At 36.3% G+C, this 17,760-nt stretch overlaps 2 protein-coding genes across 5 annotated transcripts in view; one reads left to right on the forward strand and one right to left on the reverse strand.

The window, feature by feature from the left end:
- Positions 1-17,760, reverse strand: part of MCPH1 (microcephalin 1) — a 145,197-nt gene that overhangs the window by 57,435 nt on the left and 70,002 nt on the right. The window contains exon 10 of one of the 2 annotated variants that reach the window (XM_033053922.1): positions 2,196-3,803. The exons of the other annotated variant lie outside the window; for it this stretch is intronic. The gene's annotated coding sequence lies outside the window, so the exon portion shown is untranslated. Of the gene's footprint in view, positions 1-2,195; positions 3,804-17,760 lie in introns of those variants that run through there. 2 annotated transcript variants of the gene reach the window in all.
- ANGPT2 (angiopoietin 2) overlaps positions 1-17,760 on the forward strand; it is a 42,945-nt gene that overhangs the window by 1,797 nt on the left and 23,388 nt on the right. Inside the window, exon 1 of one of the 3 annotated variants that reach the window (XM_033053927.1) lies at positions 16,839-16,993. The exons of the other annotated variants lie outside the window; for them this stretch is intronic. The gene's annotated coding sequence lies outside the window, so the exon portion shown is untranslated. Of the gene's footprint in view, positions 1-16,838; positions 16,994-17,760 lie in introns of those variants that run through there. 3 annotated transcript variants of the gene reach the window in all.

Genomic DNA, 17,760 nt, shown 5'->3' on the forward strand with positions numbered 1-17,760 from the left:
CCACTTACTTACCTTTCTACTTATTTATTTACAATGCTCACTATTGTAATGCTAAGACCAAAGTTAACAGATGTGCAATGTAGGATGAAAAACACATAAAGTAGAATAGCCTAATCGACTCAGCTGCTAAGCAATTTCCTAACATAAACAGTAAATCACACAACACTTCAGTCCTAAATGCCACTTAAGTAGACAAACACAGTATCATAAGTGGCATCAGGTAAACAGAAACCAGTAAGCATCCTTATTTAGTAAAAACTGTGCTTTTTCCTGTCAGTCCCTGGGAACTTAGTGCCAAGAAGAATAGGATAACTATCTCGAACCCATTCTTTAAGGGATCAAAAGATAGATTCTGATTTACAAGACAGAGAACTGTTTCTTGTATTTGAGCAAAGGCTTCTAAATAAGATGCTTTAGAACAGTCTGTTTTTTTTTTCCTAGCTCTTCCATAGCTAAACATCCTGTAAAATATCTGCTGTTTGCCTTTTTCACTATTTTAACACCTGCTCTCTATGTCATCTGTTTTGTTCACAAAGAGCCTCCAACAAAAAGTGGCTTTTCCTCAGATTTACTTTGCTAGAGACACCTGGTCTGCAAGTGAAGATAAAACGCAAACAATAACCTTTAAAGTTGCTTACAGAGTTTACTTGCTCTTTTTTTAAGGTCACTAATACACATTCTTCATATTTCAACCTCCCAAAACATAGTGCAAGGTCAGTCAAGGTGGGGTGAAAACATTGCATTTGCTTAATTTTTTTAATGTATTGAAAGTGTTATACAAGGTTGCTTTTAAAAATAACCTGACATTTAGCTTCTCAGCAATTGCACAAAAACCTTCAATGGGTCTTTCTCTTTAAAAATTATTTTTGCTCATTTAAGAGGCAGAACCTGTTTTGTTTTGAAGTTGTGTAGAATATACATTACAAACTTCTAGTGTGAACTAACCTTTAAACATTGTTCCTGAAATATTGCACATCCCCAAACATTTTTACACACCTCCCCCTCTCCTGCCTTTAATCCATCAACTAAAGGAAACGTTCTGTTTCTGAATGAACGCTGGGCTGTATGAATGGAACAGCATGGGAAGTGTGCACTTCATCTGCTTAGTGGACAAACACAATAGGAAGAAAATGAGTTAGATATGTCCAGGTTCTTTTCTGCTCTGCTCCTGCATAGGAAGCAAAAGACTTTTTTCTACAATTACTGCAAATTGCTTCATCATGAAAAAACTTTTTTTTCAATCTGAACTTTAATAATGCATTATGCCACTACTGTATGTGCCATACATAAAACTGGAGAATGTCTTTTGAAAAGCAGATTATGTTTAAGCATTCAGATGACAAGCTAGAACAGACCACTATTCCACCTAATCCATGGTTTAGCAGTAAGCCAGTAAGTGATACTTTAAAGCAAAGGCCAAAACCCTAGATCAGCTGTGCTGCAATATACCTGAAATGAACTTTCCTCTTTGACTTTTTCCTATCTTGGCATCAATTTGTATACTGAAGTGTAAGATTTTTTTTTTTTTCTAGTGTATGTGTGTGAGAGCAGGGAGAATAAAGCTCTCAATAATAAAATTTTCAATTAACTGGAGATGATAGCAGGCTGGGTATGCAGCTGAGATACAAGATGGGAAATTTTAAATATAGATGTATATGTTGGCTATTATACTTTGGAACTCTTAATATAAAACACTGGTTTTCAACTTTTTAATAAGGTTTTCAGATATTCCTGAAAGCCAGGCAATCCCTTTGGTTCCACAATTTATCTATTTCTATCTGAATAAATGGCAGCTTTACCAATTGGATCACAGCGCTTGTAGTCAAGGAACTGCAGTTTTTTCAGATATTAAGATATTGAAATAACTGAATGCTGACTTGAATTTGCTTCTTAATATATTGACTCAATCCTATGACTCAGGAGATAGGACTGTCTACAGCAATAGTGTAAAAGAAAAGGTTATTTTCTTAAGTCTTTCCTGTTACAAACAGCTTAAAACAATGTATGATCAAATTGATGATAGCATCTGGAACATAGTTAATTTATTTGTAGTTTATCAGCAGATCAAAAGACTAGCAAATAAAAGTCTGTGTCAGGAGTCAACATCTAAACCCAAGAGAAGAGCTTCATCCTGAACCATCCCAGCAGACTTGGGATGCACTGCTAATAGAAATGCAGTATCTTTGGATACACTTAACTGAGATTCATTTTTCCTTGTCTTGATACCCTGAAAGGTTATAATTATTGCTGTACCGAATGTCATTTGTCAAATACAAAAAGATACTTCACCATGCTCCATGCAAAACCATCTGCACATAATGGATAAGGACAAATATATTGAACAATGTTGGATTTTGAAGTACGCAAGAGATGATTCTGACTCTGGATTCTGCATTCCTTTCTTAAGTAATGCATCTGTTTTTACTTATTGTGGAAAGTGCTTGTTTCTGTCTATCAACGAGTATTTGCTAAGCAAAAGAAAACTGGCAGGACTCAAAAGAAAATGCTTTCTTACTTTCAGATTAGTATGTTACCAGATAAAGTTTCCACACTACTCTGGATGACACAATTTTGCAGTTTATTGTTCTATTTCCTTTAGGTAAATTTCAGTGAAAGGATCTGAAGTGGTGCTATTACATGTGTTTAAAAACTACGTTGTAGAAACCATTTCTCCATCATTCTGGAAATACAAAATTGGTAATACAGGTATGAAATTGTGTACAAAATCAACAAAGATTTTCTTGTACAGATCTACAAGACAAAATTGAAATAGAGAATTCACCCTCTCCAAGAAGTTATCAGTAAAAATGGAATAAACAGATGCTTGTTTTACAAAACCAGTCTCTTGGTAGCGTTCAAGATATATTTTCCTGTGCTTTGTTTGTTATTAACATGACCATAAACTTGTCATCCTTGACTGGTCCAAACAGCAAAATGGGTGATTTTCCCCATCAATTATTGACAGCAAGTTCTTAATTTACTTTTTTTTAAAAATTTTTTTATTTCTTTTCTATTTTCTTCAAGTGTACATAGAGGAAATGAGCTTGAAGATTTTTGAATTACAGTTTCCAGTTCTTTTTATTTGCATGCCCACTTTATATATAAAATTTAATAGCATAACCTTTAGAATCTTTGATACTTTGTCAGAGAGACTGAAGTTGAGGATGGTGTTTCTTTTAGACAATTATTGTTACCGCTCCTTTTTTCTTGGTAATTATGAAAAAAATTCAACAATTTGCAATAATTTTTACCAAGTAAAATAACATAATTTGCTTCATTCCTAAGATATCATGTATGTATTGCTCAGAATGGAAGTTACCCTAGAACCCACAGAAATAGGTTAGACCCATTTCTCACCTTCCAAATATGACAACTAGTACCTTTAGTGACTGTTTAATACTGTCCTTTACATACTACAGTATTTGCTTTTGAAAATGTACCTTACTCTTTGATTTGCAATACTAAGCAGCTTAGTTAACCATTATTTCTTTAATAACTTTTAACATACTTCAAGGCAAGAACCTCCTGCTGCATCTGGCATTTCATGGGCTTCTACACAGCTTTGGGTGAAAGCCAGGATGGGGCAAAGCAAGATGGTCTTCTCCCACTGTTCTATTGTTGTAATACTAGACAGGCAAAATGTAGACAACTGATTTAGAAGACACAGACTTATCTTGTATTTAGTTCTGTGACGAAGTGGGGCCACTCTTGGATCTTTGGAACTTGGCGAACCCAGGGTTTCATCAGGTGCCTCAGTCGATATTATTTCGCCTCCTAGAGTAAGTTCAACCAGCCTCTTCAGCCTGAAGGAGACAAAGAGAGGGACTGAAAACTTTTCAGAAATCCCCCTTGAAGCAGCTGATTTGTCAGTGTTGCTGAAGAACTTAAAAAAGCTAGCATGCTGCATGGCTCTCATCCTGACTTATATCATCATCATACCACTTTAGCACTGAAGTTTGTAGGCCTGAAAATCCAGAGACAAGAGGTAGAACGTACAGCTGTGGACTAGCCTGCAAATACTATATAAATATATAGATGAACATTATGTTGCCCACTTACTAAAAACCAGCTTGAGTTCAAGAGTCAAATTGGGACAGGTTGCTTTTCCATAAGGCTTTGGTGTCTTCCTATTCCCACACCCTGACAGAATCACAGGCTGGTTTGGTTTGGAAGGGATCTCAGAGATCATCTAGTTCCAACCTCTCTGCTGTGGGCAGGGCTTTCTTCCAGATGGAGCTGCTCAAAGCCCTCTCCAGCCAAACCTTGAACACCTCCAGGGATGGGGCGTGCACAACTTCTCAAGGCAGCCAGTTCCAGTGTGTCACAGCTCTTACCATAAAAAACCCCCAAAAACACAAACCAAAATGAAACACAAAAACCACAATAAAACCAACCAAACAAAAAAAACACAAAGGAAAAAAACAAAAAACCCCAAATGAGCTGGACATGCAAGTTGTACTTCAGAGAAAAATGGTTCTCACATCTAGTTAACATGTTAAGATAATAATAGGAGCCTTAAGGATACTTCTACAGACTGCATAAGGGAAAATGGGAGAAGATGGCTCTTAGGAAAAAAAAATACACATTCACGTACCTGAAACAAGGATGTCATGCACAGGAAATACTTTGGTTGTCTACATGCACCCTAGGAAATATCTCACTGATAACAACAGTGAAAATGATGTGTCAGTGGACCATAAGCATCACTAGATCCTTCAAGAAAGGGAGAGCTGCTCTGGCACTGAATAAGAAGTTTCAGAAATATCACTGACAATTTTATCTGCCATTTTATTATTTGAACTTCTCAGACTAGCCAAATATAAACTAGAGGTGGGAAAATACTAGGAACTTCAGATAATTTTCAAAGGCAAAGCATTTGGGGAGAAAAATGTATAGCACAGTAACTTAATACCTGGAAATGCTTTAAAGATATGGCACATTATACAGAATTTAACCAAATAACCTAATGCACACAGGTAAGTTAAAAAGTGCTTTACAACTGAAAATACTGTGATAATTTCGTTTCCTTGACCAGACATATTTCTAGGAAATGGGGCAAAGGAAAAAAGAACTTTTTTTATTCTGTAATGCAAATAAGAGAAAGTAAACCAGGCTTAGAGGAGATGTTAAAGAATTCTTCAGGTAACAAAATCCAGATCTATGTTTTGTTTAAAAGAAATCCCACACCTAGATAGTTCTGCAAGCACTCACTCTGTCAGTTTTTAGCTGCCTAGAAAAAGACATTACTACTCCTTAAAAGCTTTTCTAAAAAAATTCTTACTATGTTCCAAGTAATTACTGAAAATCCTGTTAGTTTTTATCTGTTTGTGAAACAGGTTAACCCTAAAATTAAGATGTTGTTTACAAAGCTCAGCAAACATATCCTGCAATTTGTATGATTAAATGATATCTATCTGTTCTCTTTCCAACTTCCATTATGGTTTAGTCTGATGAGAGAGTGGGAAACTACAGAAACTTTTCTGCTGTCTTTATACTGCCCATATGAAGCTCTCTCAGTTTAGCTAACAATCTTCCAGGAGTCTACTAAGGTCATACAAAGGTCTCACTACTAAAAAGAGAAGGTTGATAGAATATGCAACCCTCTTTCTGCCAACTTCTCCCTCTGTTAATAAAAGTATGGATGGGAATCTAGTATTCTTCACAGAATTCACTACTCACAGAAGCTGTAAGGAAACATTTTCTCTCTAGATGAGCAAATATTTCAACATTCTTCGATGACAGCAACTTTTTTTTTCCAATTCAGCTGTCTCTGGAGATTTTTTGTTAAAATCAAGCAGCGTGTGTCATGGCTTTGCTCAAACTCCCTTTAATAAAGTAGGGAAAATTTTATCTTTTTACTTTTGTTCTTGTATTCAGGTCTCAAGCATTATGATAGTTTTAAAATAAAAATCACAACTGTACAGAGTTCCTTTACCCTCTAGGGAACAATATATGTCTACTTGATTTTCCTCAGGTATTAAAATCAGTGTATTGTGGTGACAAAATGGAGAACTTACTATTTCCAGAAGGGGGTTAAAAAAGCATTGCTTGATTCATCACTGCTCTCTCAATCTTAGCAACTGAAATTCTTCTAATAGGCATTCAAGTGTTAGACTGTGTAATATAATAATATAATTATCAAGAGATTGAAACTAGCTGTTTATTTCAACATCTGTACTAAAGCATTGATGAGGACCAGAGTAGTTCAGTATAAAATCAAAACTATTGTATTAGTGCATTCTAGTAAGGTACAGCATAATCACTCACACAACTGCCATAATTTGTGACCTTCAGACGCAAAGTTTTAGTATGTTTTTTGAATAAACTGTTTGTCAAAACCACAGGAAAACACACTGAGCAAATGTTTGATCTTTATCACTCCACTTAAAAGAACTTTTTGATAGGGAGAAAACAAGTTTTCATCTTTGGAGAAAATAATTGTATCCATTTAAAAATAGTAGGATCTTCTGAAAATGTCTAATATGAAAATGACTGAGCAGTGTCTTAATCCCTGTCCTAACAAGAGCTCTGCAGACCTGTTCATTCTCACGCTGCAGGCACTAAGAGTCATTCACCTCCTGCACTCACGGTATCAGCTTCATCGCTATGCTTGCTTTTTGGTCCAGGCCTGCACCTGATGTGCGTGATCCTGGAAGGAAAAAGCCTCTTTGTTCCATTCTGTCAGGGTGTGGGAATGGGGAGACACCCAGCTAAGTGGAAAGGACATTTCCTGGGCAATAGCCATAGCCCCCATAGCAGCTCCCCCACACGTGATGTGACATCTGTGTGCTGCAGGGCTGCTGCTCGTGTGACCTGATGTACACCCTTCCACAGAGGTACCTGAGTGAGCTGAGAGGTTTGATTTTGATCCCTGCACCTAAAAATCATTTTCATTTTGTTTTCCTTGACAGAAATTGTAGACATCATGTTATCACACTTTATATACTTAGGTCTTTTCCCATGTACTACCTTATATTCTATGCAACAATTTTCCTAATTTTCCATTTACAAGGTGTACATGCAACATACTAGTTCAAACCCATAGTTTCAGAATGAAATATAAACCAAAACCTTAAGGAGAATATGCCATATTCTCTTTCAAACATAGTCAAGAAGCAATAGCCTCATTTTTTCATGGTATCAGCTGGCAACTGACAATCTCAGCTGTGCAAAGTCTTAACATTCAAAGATGTAAAAGCTGCATACCAAGAACTAAAATACACGTAGTAATGGAAAACACACTTGCCGTACTTTAGTTTGCATTAACAGATACCCTGTCCAGTCAGTTTTCTTACTCGAGAAAATACCCTGGTGAAGATCTAATGAAAAAATTTCCATAATTTTGCTTCTCAGAACAATTTTTGCAAATAGTGTAATTCAACTATTCAAATGAAACATTAGTTTCCAGTTTCTTAGTACAATTTAAAGAAATGGATAAAGTAGGCAGAAGACAGCTTAAATGAACAAGTAAAAAATACAAAAATCTTGTTTTACTGCTTCTAAGGAATCGACTTAAAAAACCCCCCAGGCTTCCTTGCATGAGGTCTGAACTTTGACCATATTAACTATTCCTGTGTTTTCACTTATGTTAAACTGTCATCCTGATGCCAGATTTTCTGTCAGATATAATGTTCGCCTATAAATAGTAATATAAATTTAATAGTAAATTAAAGTGCCCTACTGAAACTACTGGAGCCTTACTGGGAACATTTTCTGAAAACTACTCTGACATGATGAAACAAAGTTCAAATAATTAGAAAGTAAGCCCCTAGATTAATAACCTAGCCCTTAGAAGAAAGAGTATAAACTGCAACAAATATAAACAGTCTGACCCCGCTGAAATCTTAGCACATACAAGCAAGGATTCTGACAACTACAGTTTACCAGCTAGGCAAGAAAGTTTAAATATATAGTTAAAAATACCCTAATTTTTTCCTCTGACACGTAAGTTTATTTGACTTGAATCTAGAAAAACCTTAGCCATGTCTTGAGTTCAGCTTCTTTGTTATGGTAAACTTTATTATTTTAAAAAGGCTCTGAGGACGGCATATAAAATCCTAGCTCTGCTCCAAACAAGTAGAAAAATTCCCACTGGCTTCTTTGTGAAACTAAAAATACTTAGTTTCACTAATTAAGTATTAATAAAAATATTGAAAAATATTTGAAGTTGATAATGGAGCAGGCCAGTAAACCAGACAAGTGCTTTAAGGCTTAATTCATGTGGAATAATACCTCTAACTAAGTAAGGATGCTACTGGAATAGAAAAAAAAGTAATAATTTTCATCACAAGGAAATAAATATTTTCCGTTTCTTGTCCCTCTCTAGTCCATGTGGAAGCAACATCTCCCTAGAGTCTCATCCAGTCAAGTACTTTGCACTCACCATTTTCCTCAGTAAATTTTCTTCCAACTTCACAATGTTTTTTAAACTTCAAGCAAACCAGAGAATTCATTCCCTCAGCTGGCTTTAAGATCAGCCTTCCAGTCCCCTTTTGCAGCTTACTGTCATTAGGAATTCTTATCCCTATTCCTATCCACATCCACTTTTAAAATTCTGCTCACACAGATTCATTTCCTTTATTTCTCTCCTTCTATTAAAGTTATGCAGCTTCCTGGCTGTCCCTTTCCTCTACATTCTTTCTCATTTAATACTCTCAGTTCTGGATTCTTTTGTCCTTATTAGCTAAATTTGTTTTTAACCTTCTGTGCTTACTTTCTTGAGTTTTCACAGAATCACAGAATGCTTTGGGTTGGAAGGGACCTATAAAGTTACCTAGTTTGACTACTAGGGGGCACCTTCCACTAGACCAGGTTACTCAGAGCTCCATGCAGCCTGGGGTTGAACACTTCCAGGCATGGGGTGTCCACAACTTCTCTGGGCAACCTGTGCCAGTTCTTCACCATCCTCACTGTAAACAATTTCTTCCTAATATCTAACCTAAACCTATCCTCCTGTTTATGGTTCTTCCCTCTTGTTCTGTCACTACATGCCTGTGTGAAAAATTCCCTCTCCAGCTTTCTTGTAAGCCCCTTTCAGGTACTGGAATTCTGCTCTATTGTCTCCAAAAATCCCAACTCTCTCAACCTGTCTTCATAGAAGAGGTACTTCAACCATGGGATCATCTTTGAGGCCTTCCTCTGGACCCATTCAAATCCCTCCTAATGCTGTGGGACCCCAGAGCTGGATGCAGAACTACTCCAGCTGTGGTCTCACCAGAGCAGAGCAGAGCAGAGCAGAGCAGAGCAGAGCAGAGCAGAGCAGAGGGACAGAATATCCTCCCTCGCCCACACTGCTGTGGATGCACCCCAGGATACCATTTGCCTTCTGGGCTGTGAGAACACATTGCCAGGGCATGTTCAGCCTCTCATCCACCAGCACCCCCAAGTCCTTCTTGGCATGGCTGCCCTCCCTTCACTGCCCAGCCTGTGCTTATGCTTGGGATTTCCCTGACCCAGGTTCAGGACCTTGCGCTTGGCCTTACTGAAATTTATGATGTTTGCATGGACCCATCTCTCAAATCTAAGACAGATAGCTTTCTTTTCTGGCTTGGTGCATGTACTATCGATGTCATTGTACTTTCTCCATTGCTAATGTGCTTACTCATCCTGACAGCAGAGTTTTGCATCCAAGGGAGTCTCTGGAAAGCATGTTTAAAAGTCTCCCTCTTCAGTGGCCCTTCTTGTCAGATCTTGACAGACAGGGAACAGTGTGCTCTCATAAAATACCCATCCTATAATGTATAGCTTTGGTTCTCAGACATTTTTTTCTAAGTTTCTCCTTTACTCTTATGGTTAATGCCAACAGCATCATTTGTTTTGAGAGAATCTGGCTTCTAGTCTTTCTACAAGGGCACTAACTGGCAGCTGCCTGGTGTCAAGCTTTCAGGAGCACTGACTGGAGCTCAGCTCAAGCAATGACTTTCCATCACCACCTGAGTGCTTGGGGGTACCAGAGACAAAGAGGAAATTTTAGAAGCAATGGACGGAAAGACTGTCTTCCTGTTTCTGTTTCAAAAACCTAAACTGTGTACTTATAGATGGATAATTCCAGCTATTGAGATGAAAAAAAATTAAATAAGATTATTAAGATTACATAATTTAATTTTATTTTTCTGCATCACACACTAGATTTTGTTTCTGCAATATGCTGCCTATATGTTCTGATCTTGCTTCCAAGTATTTGTGTTTGTCCACTTTTGACACAGTTGCTTCCTGTTTTAACTTTCAAGCATGGAATTCCTCAGAAGCTTTTGCACCAAAGACTCTTAACTGGGCTAATGGAACAGTACAGAGAAATAAATAAGTGGCATTTGACAAGAACATATAAGGATGGTATTTTTTTTAACTAAGCAGAGGTGACCATCTGAGCTTCTCTTTTTTAAGGCAGCCTTTAGTGCTTTCTGTAGTTGTATTTAAGGCTGGTTTGATATTTGAGTCCCCTTCCCCCACCCAGTGTTTTGAAAACCTTCAGGAAGTTCTCTGACAGGTTTGGTCCAGCAAGTGAGGAATTTTCAAGCTGGTGGTGTAAATGTAGCAGTTCTCCAGACACCCCACCTCCACAGTCCATCTCGCATATCAATGGAAACAGTAATGAGAAAGATGCAGCGCATCTTATAAAAAGAGCTACAGTACTTGAGCACAAATTACTTTCTTTTCCTCTTTTCAAAATCAGTGAATGGGTTCTTAGTAAAGAAATTTAGTCCCTCAAAACTGAAATCGGCAGCTGACATGTTCTTCCCAAAGTCATGAGCATTCAAAATTTGTCAGGTCTTCAGTGAAAATGACTGGTGGCCACTTGGTAGTATCATTGAGACTTCTGCAAGAAAAAGATCTCATAAAAACTCAATAAACTATAATTAGATTCCAGTGTGTTGCAAAGCTGAAGAACTACTAAAAATGCATTGAGTTTCTTTAACCTGTGAAAAATGCCTTGAAACCAGAGACACCCAGTTTTATAGCTTACAAAAGGGACTAATTGTGTACCATAGCTTCCTAACTAGTTTGATCCTTGAACTTCAAATCATTCTTCCTTCTGGTTGGAAATGGAATGCAAGATGACTGCTTCCCTAGAAAGCAATGCTGAGAAGGAACTGTAAATGCCCAATTCTTTTTCACTTCCCCAGTTACATGTTTTGAAAAGTGGAATTTGCTTCATATTCATCAAAAACTTGAACTCTGATTTGCTTCACTACATCATGAGCTATTCTCTAAAATAGACTGTCCTGTTGATCGAGCAGGAGTTCATTAAAAAACACTTGATACTGTAAGTTAAGATAAAAAAGATAAATTACTTTAACTGTGACCAATACATTTGCTAAATGTTTTGTAAAGTTTATGAGGCTACATAGACAATGTTTTTCATTAAAAATGTCACTAGCATATCTGATTGTAAGTTAATTTCAGCTGCCTATTACTCAGTGGAATGGAAAAAATACACAAATGAGAAAGGATTACTGAGATTTGGGATAGCAAGTATTTATTCAGATGACATCTTTGTAGGGCAGAATCTCATCCTTACACTGGGCTGGTAAAGTCCTGATTCCCTGATTGTAGCAAGCAAGTCCAAAATCTGATTGAAAACATGTAGGCTTGTCTCCTGAAAGTTTGAATACTCAATTTGTGAAATTATAGCCCAATGTCATAAGCCAGTATTTAAAATTTAAATATTGATTAGCAGTATTTCCTACACTTATAAATATGGAATCCTAATTTTGAATATTGGTGGCTTGTTGCATATAACAAAAAATATTTATATGCATTTCAGTGAATGGCAGAAGCATCACTGGTTTCTTGTCTTTCTGGCTTCAGTGCTACTGAACTTCGGCAAAATGCCATTCATGACTCACACTATTTATTTATTTATTCTTTATTTTTAGACTAATGGGAACTTTATGAATTCCTTCTGTGATTTTTAAGAGAAAAACCACTTAGCTATGATCCAGAAAAAGGGTGATTCGGAATCTTAAATTATTGCCTTAATGAATAGCCTTAACTCTTAACAAGTATGGGTAATCACCAAATAATTGATTTTAATTTTGAAGATACTCTTGTTAAATTTTAGTTGTTTTTTTTTTTTTAATTACTTACCTATATAGAAATTCACACTGTTAAGCAGTTTGTCAACTTGACTACTTAATTTCCATTAACAGCGTTTTTTTGAAAATAATATTTTTCACTTGCAATTTAATGTATGACTCCCCAGAAATGCACCATAGAAAGTATGTGCATCATATATAGTACAAAGAACCCATGTCATCCTCCAAATGACAAAACACATGTGCAGGTAGGAAAGCACTAGTGTAGTATTACATGTACAAAATAAGCTCAGTGTCTGGAATGGTGGGAGTTCAACTATATGACAGCCTTTGGGAGTGTTTCAGCTGTCAAAGTCTCTTCCCTTTTCCTATGTGCTCCTTTGCCTTTTCCACATCATCACTTGGATTGTAACATTCATAGTTACTTTAAAACACACAGTAGAAAGTACAATCATGATGTAATAACTCTTAGAATTAGGTACAAAATGCTTCCATTCAAGAACACAGATTGAAAGTCATTCTTTATAAATATTTGCATAGAAAATTAAGACATTTTATGTATTTTGTTTCATGTTATATTAATAAAAATTTAGCTTTCATTTAAGTAGAGTTGCCAGTAAAGGAGGGGGGGAATATTTTTCTTGTGGTAGCAGGTGTAAATTATAAAACTGTAACAGTTTCCTCTAAATGTAATGTAATCAGACAGGAGAATAAGCTGGTAAGATTTCATTTAGTGCACAAGTGTCCCTACCAGAACTATCTGCATATCATTTACTTCAAAGTCTGTGTTTACTGTTTTAAGAGTTAGCATTTAAACCTTTTATATTTTATTACACAATTGGAGCTCGAGTATTTTCCAGTAAATCACAGCTCACTTCCAGATAGTATTCATTTATGATGTTACTTTCACCTTTTGTTTGCTGACAGGAAAATGAGATAAGAGAAAAATCTTAGCTGGAGGTCTGGACAGGCAGGCATATTTGATGGAGCATGTAAGAATCTAAGAGTGTAGAGACATCTCAAGCATTCCCATATACATTCCCAAAAGATTTTTTCCCTCCCTTGAGAAACAACTCATAGACCATTGGGACTTCCTGCTCTAGGGAAAAAAAAAAAAAAAAGCCAATTTTAAATGTCTCTTTATCTGATGTGGTTGCGTTTTATTTCTGCAGTGTACTGATTTTTTCCAAAAGTTACAAGCTCCTAAAATTGATAATTTATTTCCAGAAAACATGGAGAAATAAATTAGTATATTAAAAGCTTATTTAAAATAGCTTAAGTTTAAGTGATTGATGGGGATTGATGCAATGCCCTTAAAAATGTGTTCCCTAAGGTCTGTCAAGATAAATGACTCCTGGAAAGGGTAGTGATTCTTCTATTTCCATTCTGACTTTAAGCAGGGGCAACATGGACAGACTGAAAATAAGTATGAAAAGCTATTTTAAAGAGAAAAAACTGTATGCAAAATTGAAATTCTGACAGTATTTTTGCCTTCCTAACACCAATGCATTAATGTGATGTGGAAATACAAATTCAAGCACACATGGAGTTCCTGTCAATAGGTTACATACATGCAAGTTAAGGAGCATGTGTAACATATTTATGTTGATAAAATACTATATATTGCTTACTGAACTGCTAAACTGCTGTGATGAAATTTAGGCAGCATTTTCTTCTGTTTTAAAAAGTACATTGCATTTCACTGTCATCCATATCAGTAGGATCCAAGGTGGCTCATACCAAAACCCTCCTAATGTACAGACTTCAATTATACTACAAATAAACATTTTAAATATTTAGTATTTTATTTGAAAATTAAGTCTGTTAAAATAGTCTTTGAAAAAAAATATTTTTATATAAACTTTATATAAAAATGTATATATGAATGAAAAATTTAAGGATTTTGTGGCATGAAAGGATAACCTTTTACAATCAGACAACTGCGCATTGGCAAAGCATTTAAAAAAAAAATCCAGATTATGGGCTAAATTCTATTTCAGATGACTCATGAAGAAATCAGATATTGCCACAATCCAAAGAACATAGCCACTCTGAAAAAAGGGGAAGGCAACTAAGACCAAGCACTACTAGGTTAAAGATACCTCAAGGCATCTTGTACGAGAAGCAGGAAGGTCTCATCTATACTCTGAAAAAGTATTCCCAAAGGAACTAATGAGACTCAGCAGTTTTCTTATTTTGCCCTGTTACTAAAACTAAGCAAATCTGATTATGGATGCTTGAGTACATTTTCCATCTTGCTAGCTTTTTTGTGTGTAATGAACATCTTATATTCATCTTTAATGAATAAAGCACCAGGATGATGACCACAGGTATTGGAAGATCTGATTAAACTCAAGTGGCTTAAATTTGCAGAGATAAGTTTTGAATAAAGCCCATGACGTTTTTATTAGGGATGTGAGAAGAACCGTAACGCAAAGCTTTTGACATCTTAATATATGTGTCACATGTCAGTCCTTCATAGAAGGGAGCACCCAAAATTCCTCAATGCCTTCGGTCAAAGAAAAGTGGCAAAAGCCAAAAGGGTCCAAAAGAAAAACACAAAATTTTGTTAACAGATGGCACACTTGGCATGGAAATATGTTTTCCCCCTTAAAGAGAAATGAGATAGGAAAGGGGATAACCAGTTCTGGGTCCTGCACTGATCAGCCAGTAGGGTGTCCAAGGTCCTGGTGGTGCCACCTGAGCTTTGTAGGGGTACTGTTTCATAGGTAAATTTCCCTCTCCTGGGATCAGGTTTCTCACTCTTGATGTAAATAAGTGAGCAAGTGCAGTCCATTATTCTGGACCTTTCTGGAAATGGGTTGAGGGTCTTTGAGGGTCTTTTGATGGTCTTGATCCCTCTCTACTTGTTTGACCTCAGCTGACAGTTCATGCCTAATTCCTGACCCCACTTCTGCCTAACCACTGTCCTTTATGTCACCAACCAGGACAGGGAAGTGGGTTCCAGAAAGGTGCTGTTCTACTTTCCAACAGCCCCTCTTTCTAGCCACATCCTGTTCTTACTTGCTTATGTGAATAGCCATCAGCCCTTGAGGCATAACAACACATTAGCTCCTTACTGCCCAGACTGCTACAAATTGCCAAACTCTGTAGCCTCAACAAATATTTAAAACTTACCTAGCTGTAAATGTATTTTTTGTTGCTTGATTTTCTACTGGATCTAGTCCACTTTCATAAATCCAAAATAAAAGTTAGAGGAAAATCACTAAATATGTGTCATTAGCCCTGAAGTTTTCTCTGTATCTACATTAGATGACTAAGCACACAATTTGTGTTGTAACACAATGTGTTCACACAGGAGACAGCACTGTATAGAAACTCATGATTAACATTACCTCTTGCTGAAAATAAATGTTAGAGTTGACAGAATCAGACTATAAACATTAAGAAAATCATCAAACTTTATTTGGAAATCTTGCTCCCATAACTGACAAATTCTATAAAATAGAGCAAGCATCCAGTACTATTTGTACTATTTATATGGGGTAGCATTTGGCAAAGGAAGGATGTATATATTCATGGGGCATAAATGCTGCCAGGAACATGACTGTTTAATTAGTATAGATTAAACATTTGGCAGTAAAGAACAAATGAAAGATGTCATTCATAACTTAAAATGGAAAAAATGGTAAGTCTATAAAATGCATAAATAAGTTGCTGTTCTGATATGGACACAAAGGCTTTTGGACAGGAAGGCTTTTCATTTGACTGAGTATTGATAACCCTTCATAATGAATTAATACTATCTCTGCCAATGGTTAGAAAACATACTTCTTTTAGTGCATACTCTACATGTTGTCTTTCCTTTTTTGCCAATTTAAAGCTTGTTTAATAAAAAAACCCCAAACCTTGTCTATAAAAACAATGTCTTGGAATGTGCTCCAATATTACTGACCTGTCCTTGTTTTCTTGGCAACTTAGCTGAAGTATTTTTGCCAAATTTTATGATTTTATATTATTTGAAGTAATAAAGCATGATGCAGCCCCAAAGCAATGACCTTAGAGAATTTTTTCTCTCTAAAAATGCATCACTGTAAGTCTCTAACAAATCTTAAACTGTGAAAGTATTTCAATTTTCCCAGCTGTTTTTGCAATTTGAGCATATTTTGAGATATGTTTTTTCCCATCTGTGCTTTCATTTTTATACTTTGTTCAAGAATACGTGCCAGCCAAATTCTTACACAAAAGATAGAATGTTTACTGTAAAAATCCCAAGAATCATTGAAATGCTATCAACTAATTAGTCCTTCTTTCAAATATTCCTTTCCCTTGAATTATCTTTAACAGAGGATTAATTGACTTACTCGCTCAAAAGCAAAATTTCTAAAAGAAGATGCATCACTAATAGTCAGCTATTCGGTTTTTACATAATTTTGTTCAAAATAACAAAAAATAAATAAAAAATATAATGTAATCATGGTTAACAAAATTTTTGTAATATTCAAGTATTATTTGAATTAAAAAGAGATTAAACCATAGCTAGCACCATGTCAAGGGAGAAATCTGGCAACTAATCCTGATTTCACCTTCCAGATTTGAGCAAAATATTGAAGAAAGACAGACATGCTGTTCAAACTACCAAGCCTCCTGACTGATGGATGGGGACTGAGGCATTCATATCCTGTGTCCTTCCCTCTTTTAAACTTCTTTTTACCCAAGCTATTCTTCCCCCTTAAGAAACTCTGAGTGCGCTACTGCTTACAAAGAAAGGAGGCTCCTTGGTAGGAGCTGATGAATAGAGCTCTACAAAGAAATGTGCCACAAAGGGCTGCAGTCCTGCAAAATGGCTGCTAATCCTCAGGGCTGTCAGTGGAGCTCAGTGTGGCTGTGGGAACTGGAGCTCCTGTTAAAAGAGTTCTTCCAGCACCCTCTCAGCGAAACCCAAGGGCCTTGCTTGCCAGGGGCATGCAGTAGGAACATGTTCTGCAGTCACTAAGGTCAGTGGGAGATGGGGGGGCGTTTTGGATGAATCATTCTTTTTATTCCTCCTTGAAGAAAGATGAAAGTAAGCACCTGCCACTACGAAATAGGACGTTGTAGTTGTAAAAAGTGCTACTTTCTACAGTTTTGCATTGGATGATGATGAGAGAGAGAGAGATCAGTGCATATCTTGGTTCAGGTCAGAAAAAGAGATTTTATGATGTGTACATGCAGAGAATGTACAAAAGTGGGAAAGGATTAGTGAATATGAAGGAAAAAACCAGAAGGGTTTATGTAATCATGCTTTGTAGGATTTTTAGGGAAAAAACCACAAGAAGCTCCAAAGCCACTTAATAGGTCATTACAGTTTTGATGCTTCATGTTGCTCCAAATTAGAATAAATGAGTCAGATAATGAAACTGGCTTTAAATCTTGAATCCCTTTTGGTGTTCACATTTCATGCTTTCAAGTAAGTTACATATATAATATTTTAAGTTCAAAAATAGATGTGAAGACAAACTTAAAACTGGAGTCATGAGAGTACTTCAGTGATTTGGAAATCCCCACACAAATGAGAAATTATTTGAAAGAGATCAGATACTTGGAGATATGATTACACTTACAGATATTCAAATAAGATAAATTATGAAAATGCAGATCTGTGTGTCCAAATAAAACTGCTTTCCAAGGTTACAAGTACAGTCACAAGGGGTATAAAAATCTGGCAGCCAGAACCACCACATGCCTTAAATTGTAATCACGGGTTTTGCATACAGTATTCAGA

This window comes from Catharus ustulatus, chromosome 3 (assembly GCF_009819885.2).
Source record: "Catharus ustulatus isolate bCatUst1 chromosome 3, bCatUst1.pri.v2, whole genome shotgun sequence".
NCBI classification, from domain to species: domain Eukaryota; kingdom Metazoa; phylum Chordata; class Aves; order Passeriformes; family Turdidae; genus Catharus; species Catharus ustulatus.